This window comes from Plecotus auritus (assembly GCF_963455305.1).
Source record: "Plecotus auritus genome assembly, chromosome: 10".
NCBI lineage: Eukaryota > Metazoa > Chordata > Mammalia > Chiroptera > Vespertilionidae > Plecotus > Plecotus auritus.
Window position 1 is genome coordinate 8,396,471 of NC_137785.1, and position 6,559 is coordinate 8,403,029.

A 6,559-nucleotide genomic window follows, 5' to 3' on the forward strand; every position below is an offset into this window, starting at 1 on the left:
CAAGCAAGCCTCTTTGGAACCCTTCATAACTTTACTCTAAGCATATTTTAGTGTGGGGAAAATAACAACACATCACCCTAGGACCGTGGTTGGCAAACTGCGGTTCACGAGCCACATGCGGCTCTTTGGCCCCTTGAGTGTGGCTCCTCCACAAAATACCACGGCCTGGGCGAGTCTATTTTGAAGAAGTGGCATTAGAAGAAATTTAAGTTAAAAAATGTGGCTCTCTAGAAGAAATTTAAATCGTTGTACTGTTGATATTTGGCTCTGTTGACTAATGAGTTTTCCGACCACTGCCCTAAGACATTTGCCAGACTCTCCTGGAAAGCAAAGAAACAGTACCTTTAAAAGTCAGCCCCTCATATCTACCCACCTTTAGCTCAGTCCAAGGCCCCTCCATTCTTTGTCCCTGAGCAACAGGCACTGCAGGAAAGCAGAAGCCACCCTTTCTTCCCTGCCCTGTATTGACTAGCAACACTTGGCCCTTTTGTCTCTTGGAAAGTTAAATAAACTTCCTCTCTGAATCTCTTCTTTTAGGTGTGAATCCTTCCACAGCCCGCATCACAAACCCTAACAGGATTCCTTTATTCTTTGGAGTTAAATGGGAGAACCTGTGGGCAATGACATTGTAGAAGCAAAATATTTCCTTCTTTCCTAGGTCCTTTGAGTGGCCTAATAATTATTTAAAATATAGATTAACAGGGGGAAACAACCAAAAAGTTCTTAACATGTATAACTCCATATACATGGAAACGACTCAGAAAAATGGAGTAACTGACCCTAATGGCAAACACCTTCATCTCAGAAACCACCTTCACCTACATAAGAAAATGCGTGTGGACAGTCAGTTAGGGTAGATTGTCAGGTAAAGCACAGTAAGCATGTGCTGTGCACTGAGGGGAGGGCCTGTATTCATAAGGATTCTCTTCCAACAAGAACTCCAGAGTGCAGACACAGGAGAGTGGGAAGGAGGATGTGAATCCAGAACATGATCTGGGCTGCAGGGAAACAGGGTGAGAGCCATTGTCTCATTCAGCCAGTAGGGATATGAAGGGCAGAGTCACATGGGCAGTGGGTCCTATGCATGAATAAGAGGTGAGCACCCGACCAATGAGACCAGGATCATGTAGGGCTCCAGCATCACTTCCAAATATTAGGTCCCAGAATTCATGTCCATTGTCAGCTCTCCTGCAGGGTGAATGTCAGTGCTACATAGGATCAGCATTTGAAGGTTCAAATTGAGGCACATTAATTACAGTGAATGGGGTCATAGTCAGACACCCAATATGTGGGCGCAGGTGCAGAGACCCAGACCAAATTCCCGAGATCTCCTGTGGGTCCAACTCTGTGCTGTGAACAAAGGGGAGGAAGACAAACAGCAGCTCACTCTGAAAGCAGGTTCCCCTGGAGAAACCACTGCAGCTGAGAAATCATGGCGTTCCCCTGAACACGCGGAGGCCAAGGGTAAGGGCTCTGAGATGTAAAGGGAATGGCAGTAAACGCATAACTGCAACCATGGAAACAGGAGCTGCAGCTGAGCCACCCTGGTCCTCATGCTGTACCTGCTCCAGTGAGGGCTGCACATCAGTGGTAGAGACTGTGTCTGACACTAGAGAAAATGGTTAAAATCCAGCCCCTTGAACCTTACTCTTGTCTGTGGTGTAAACTTGGGGAGCTGACTTCATTTCTCAATTACTGTTTTTCAGCAATTTGATATGTGTCTCCACTTGTCCAGGTTGTTGTGAGAATTAAAAGAGAAAATCCTCAAAAATCTAACCCTGGAATCCAGGCAACAAGTACTCAGCTTGTTACTTTTATTGATCTTGGGAGGCCAGAGTAAGCGCCATCAATCACCTGCATGTCACATTCAGCCAACTGAGATTCAGGGAGCTCTAGTGAGTCTGCTGGAGATTCCCAGTGGGGCCCACCACAATGAGACCTGAGTGCCCACAGCACCTGCCTCCCTGCAGCTGAGTCAGTGGATGCTTATAGGTCCCATTTCTTACTAAAACGCACCCACAGACAAAGGTGCTTGTGGGCATTGGGGGAGTGAGAAGTGCCTGGCCTGGGAATGTTTCTGCAGGAGAGGCTGGAGTCGTCAGGAGAGGGAGAGATAGAAACATCAATGATGAGAGAGAATCATTGATCAGTGAGAATCACTGATCAGCTGCCTCCTGCATGCTCCACACTGGGTGTCTACCCCGGGGCCCAGGCATGTGCCCTGACCGGGAATTGAACCATGATCTCCTGGTACATAGGTCCACAGGGAACCACTGAGTCAAGCCAGGTGGGCTCTCATCATTGATATTTCTATCCCTCTCTCCTGCTCTATGAATCAACAAAAATATTTAAAATTCTCTTAAAATATTTATTAAAAAATAAAAACTATTATTCCAATACAAAAATACCATTTATTTCCTAAAACTAAAAGGGCACAAAATGAGTGAAATTTCAACATCCATCTTTGTTTTTCCACTGTCCTTTTGTTAAAGAAAACTGCCCAAATTCACAGCACATTAGGCAGAACATATGATGTTTTAACAAAGACACAGATTCAACTTCTGAGAAAAGGCTCACCATCAATTCCTAGAAAAAATACAATCAAACAACAGTGAGGTAGAATGACAAAATTACAGAATTTGTTTAAATAAAGAATAATTCGCCGAAACCGGTTTGGCTCAGTGGATAGAGCGTCGGCCTGCGGACTGAAGGGTCCCGGGTTCGATTCCGGTCAAGGGCATGTACCTGGGTTGCAGGCACATCCTCAGTGGGGGGTGTGCAGGAGGCAGCTGATCGATGTTTCTCTCTCATCGATGTTTCTAGCTCTCTATCCATCTCCCTTCCTCTCTGTGAAATATCAATAAAAAATATATAAATAAAGAATAATTGACAAAACAAAGTATTTGCTAGAATGCGTAGAATGTAAAAACATCACACATTGGTGAAAAGATACAATCAGTTTATTTGTATTTTTAAAGAATAGTTTATTGATTTTTAAAATATATATTTATTGACCTCAGGAAGAAAAGGAGAGATAGAGAGATCGATAGAAGCACCAATGATGTGAGAGAATCATTGATTGGCTGCCTTCTGCACACCCCACACTGGGATTTGAGCCAGCAAATCGGGAATGTGCCCTGACTGGGAATCTAACCATGACCTCCTGATTCATAGGTCAAAGCTCAATGACTGAGAAATGCCGGACGGGCAATTTTATTAATTTTGGGAGAAATAAAAAGAGAGGGAGAGAAACACGATGTGAGAGTGCAACATCAACCAGCCGCCTCCTACACACCCAATTCCGGGAGCTAGCACACAACCTAGGCACAACCACAGCAATCCAACTGATAACCCTACTGTGCATGGGATCACACCCAAACATGTGAGCCACGACATCCATGATGGTATATTGAGTTTAGATCACAAAGTGCTAATCTTTGTAAATTTAAACATTCAAATACACAACGACCTAGATTATGCAATGAATTTTTGACAAAGTTAAATGAAACTTATATCCATATAAAGAATTATTCAAAAATGGTTGAACCAGTTTTATTAGAAATATTCATAAAAATGGACAAACTGTTGGTGATACATTCAAAGGTAAGAATATTTATCAGAAAAAAATGTTACTAATATATCTTTACTAAATCTCAAAGTCTTTATGAAACATAAAGCAGAAAAATACTTAGAAATAGCAAAGTGATCTATTAAAATGGGATGTAAAGCAATGGTTAATAGGAAAGCTGTGAAGAACAGGGCAGATTAAAAAAGGTCACAAAGCAAGTTCACAGTGACTGATACGGTCAGTGTTATAACAATGGTTTCAGTTTCATGCACACGTCAAGATTCATGAAATACTATACTAAACACACGTACTTTACTCATCATAGCTTTTAAAAATGGTTGCAGATAAAAAAGTGTGTATGTTCAACTCTATTGGAAAAATAGGTTTGGCAAATCTATATTCAAAACTTCTTATTCCCTCTGGGCGAGAGTCTCGCCTCAGTAACAGAAAATATAACAATGAAGAATTTTCACCCAAACCAACAGGAATACTGGCTGGGTCACAAAAGCCACATCCCTGGACTAAAGACACCAATGGTTCTGAGGTGAACATCTGAGAGGGTACAGAAATCCACAAAACCTCTTGCTTATATTCAATGACAATGACTGTGTCCACAGATGGTAAACATGCCTGGAGATCCTCAGGTCTGTGTACACACCACTTCTGTTGACTTTCCTCAGAAACATTCCTAGATGCACGTTTAGTTGAGGAACATTCCATCAAATGGGCCACAGTCTTCGTCAAAATCCATTAGGCCAATGTTTCTGTATTGAAAGGGTTTCCCCTAACTGCGATGGTCTTCTAACCAGTGACCATCACCCATGGAATTAAAGCCATTAGGGCACATGGCCCTCTATAAAACGTGAGCAAGAGATTCCCTGAAATGTACTGGCATCCACTGAAAACAAGAAAAATATTCATGCTGCAAGAAGACATACTTGAGGTTGTCACAGCAACACACTCTTTGAAGTGGTCTCTGTGTCTCACAGCATCCATCTTCACATGAGGACTACAGGCCACAGTGTTTCCTAGGAAAATACAGGCAGCAATGTAAATTATGCAAAAAACTGCTAAGGTAATTTCGGTACCATACTTTTCCCTCAAGGGCAAAGAATGTTTGAGGCCCCATAAAAGTTTTTCACTTTGGGGAACTTAGAGTCAACTGTGAAAGTCAAGGCCTCCACCATGTCCTCCATCTGCTTCATCTGCCATATTTGCCGCCGGCCCCTGAAGCTGACCAGGTCCACAGAGACCTTGGGCCTTGACCTGCAGCTTTGAACTTCCCATCAGTTCAGGGGGACCTGGGAGACACTCCGGAGGAAGGCTCTGCCTACAGGGTGGAGACAGACCTTGAAGAGTTGCAGGGTAGTGCTTCCGGCTGGACCATCCCTGGTGATGGTGAGATGTCCGGGGACGGTCCCAGCAACTTCACTCTACTCGGGAAGCTGGCCTCTGGAGGATTCTCAGTAACATCCAGAGGGCCACGATGGGCCTTTGGGACATCCTATCCGATGAAGAGCTGGACCACCCCGTGTGAGGACTGTACTGACAGTCTCTTAGAGCAGCTCAGGATCTCAGAGTCTGACAGTCAGACCTACAAATGCTGTTTGGAAACCAGGGATGGATTAGGTGAGGACGCGAGGGAGACACTGCAACAGGAGCTGAAGGTCGTGGAGCTGGAGGAAGTGAGACTGGTCCAGGAGCTGGAGAAGAACCAAGACCGGGTAGCTGTGGCCCTGGAGGCAGCCCAGGCAGAGACGGAGACGCTGGAGCGGCAGGGAAGGCACTACCACAGGGACCTCAGTGAACTGCAGTGGCAACAACTGGAACTGCAGGATGAGCTGTGGAGTGTGGAGGACCAGCTGTACACCCAGACCCAGCTCATCTGGCTGAAAAAAAAAACCAACGCCTTCAAGGCCGTGTTTGAGATCTGCTGTAACGGCCCCCTTGCCATCATCAATACCTTCAGGTTGGGTTGTGTCCCCACTGTCCTCCTGAGCTGGAGGGAGATCAACACAGCCTGGGGGCACACAGCCTTGCTGCTCATGGCCTTGTCTAAAACAGTGGGTCTGCAGTTTCAGAGGTAGCAGCTCATCCCCCGCAGAGACCACACCTACCTGAAGTCATTGACAGAGGACCCTGTGGAGCTGCCCTTGTTCCGCACCAGGGGGAAGAGCTCTCTCTTGGACAGCAAGTTTGACCAGGCCATGGTGGCCTTCCTGGACTGCACGCAGCAGTTCAATGAGGAGGCCAAGAAGGGCGAGCCAGCCGAAACCGGTTTGGCTCAGTGGATAGAGCGTCGGCCTGCGGACTGAGGGGTCCCAGGTTCGATTCCGGTCAGGGCACATACCTTGGTTGTGGGCACATCCCCAGTGGGGGGTGTGCAGGAGGCAGCTGATCGATGTTTCTCCCTCATCGATGTTTCTGGCTGTCCCTCTCCCTTCCTCTCTGCAAAAAATCAATAAAATATATTTAAAAAAAAAAAAAAAAAAGGGGCAAGCCAGCTCTCTGCATGCCCTACATGATCCCCGTGGAGCAGGGCCTGATGGAGGACCCAGGATCCGGTGAATTCTACTCCATCAGAACCCACCTGAACAGGGAGGAGCAGTGGACAAAGGCACTCAAGCTCATGCTTACAAATTTTAAGTGGAGTCTGGACTGGGTCTCCTTAAGGTATCGTCCCAAATAACTGCATCTGAACATTATGCTACGAGAAAGAACACACTATAGAGGCAGACATCTCTGATGGGGTTGGGTGAGAAGGGTTAAGGGATTGAGCAAAAAAGAGAATTCATGGACACGGACCACAGTGTGGTGATTGGATGTAGGGGAGGTGGATGTGTAAGAGGACATGGGGGGAATAAATGGTGATGGAAAATAACAAAATAAAATAAAGGGGAAAAAAAAGTTTTTCACTTCATCATCCTTGGAGAGCCCAGATCTCCTTATAAACTAACCCACAGAGTAAATAGAAAACCCAAGATTAAAGAA

The 6,559-nt window shown here is 45.5% G+C and overlaps 1 pseudogene across 1 annotated transcript; it reads left to right on the plus strand.

Annotated features, from left to right (window-relative positions):
• Positions 1-4,615: 4,615 nt before the first annotated feature.
• On the plus strand, positions 4,616-6,382 carry LOC308236425 (beclin-2-like; annotated as a pseudogene). The gene is made up of 2 exons: positions 4,616-5,845; positions 6,073-6,382. The product of its transcript is annotated as a beclin-2-like (transcript).
• Positions 6,383-6,559: the final 177 nt, after the last annotated feature.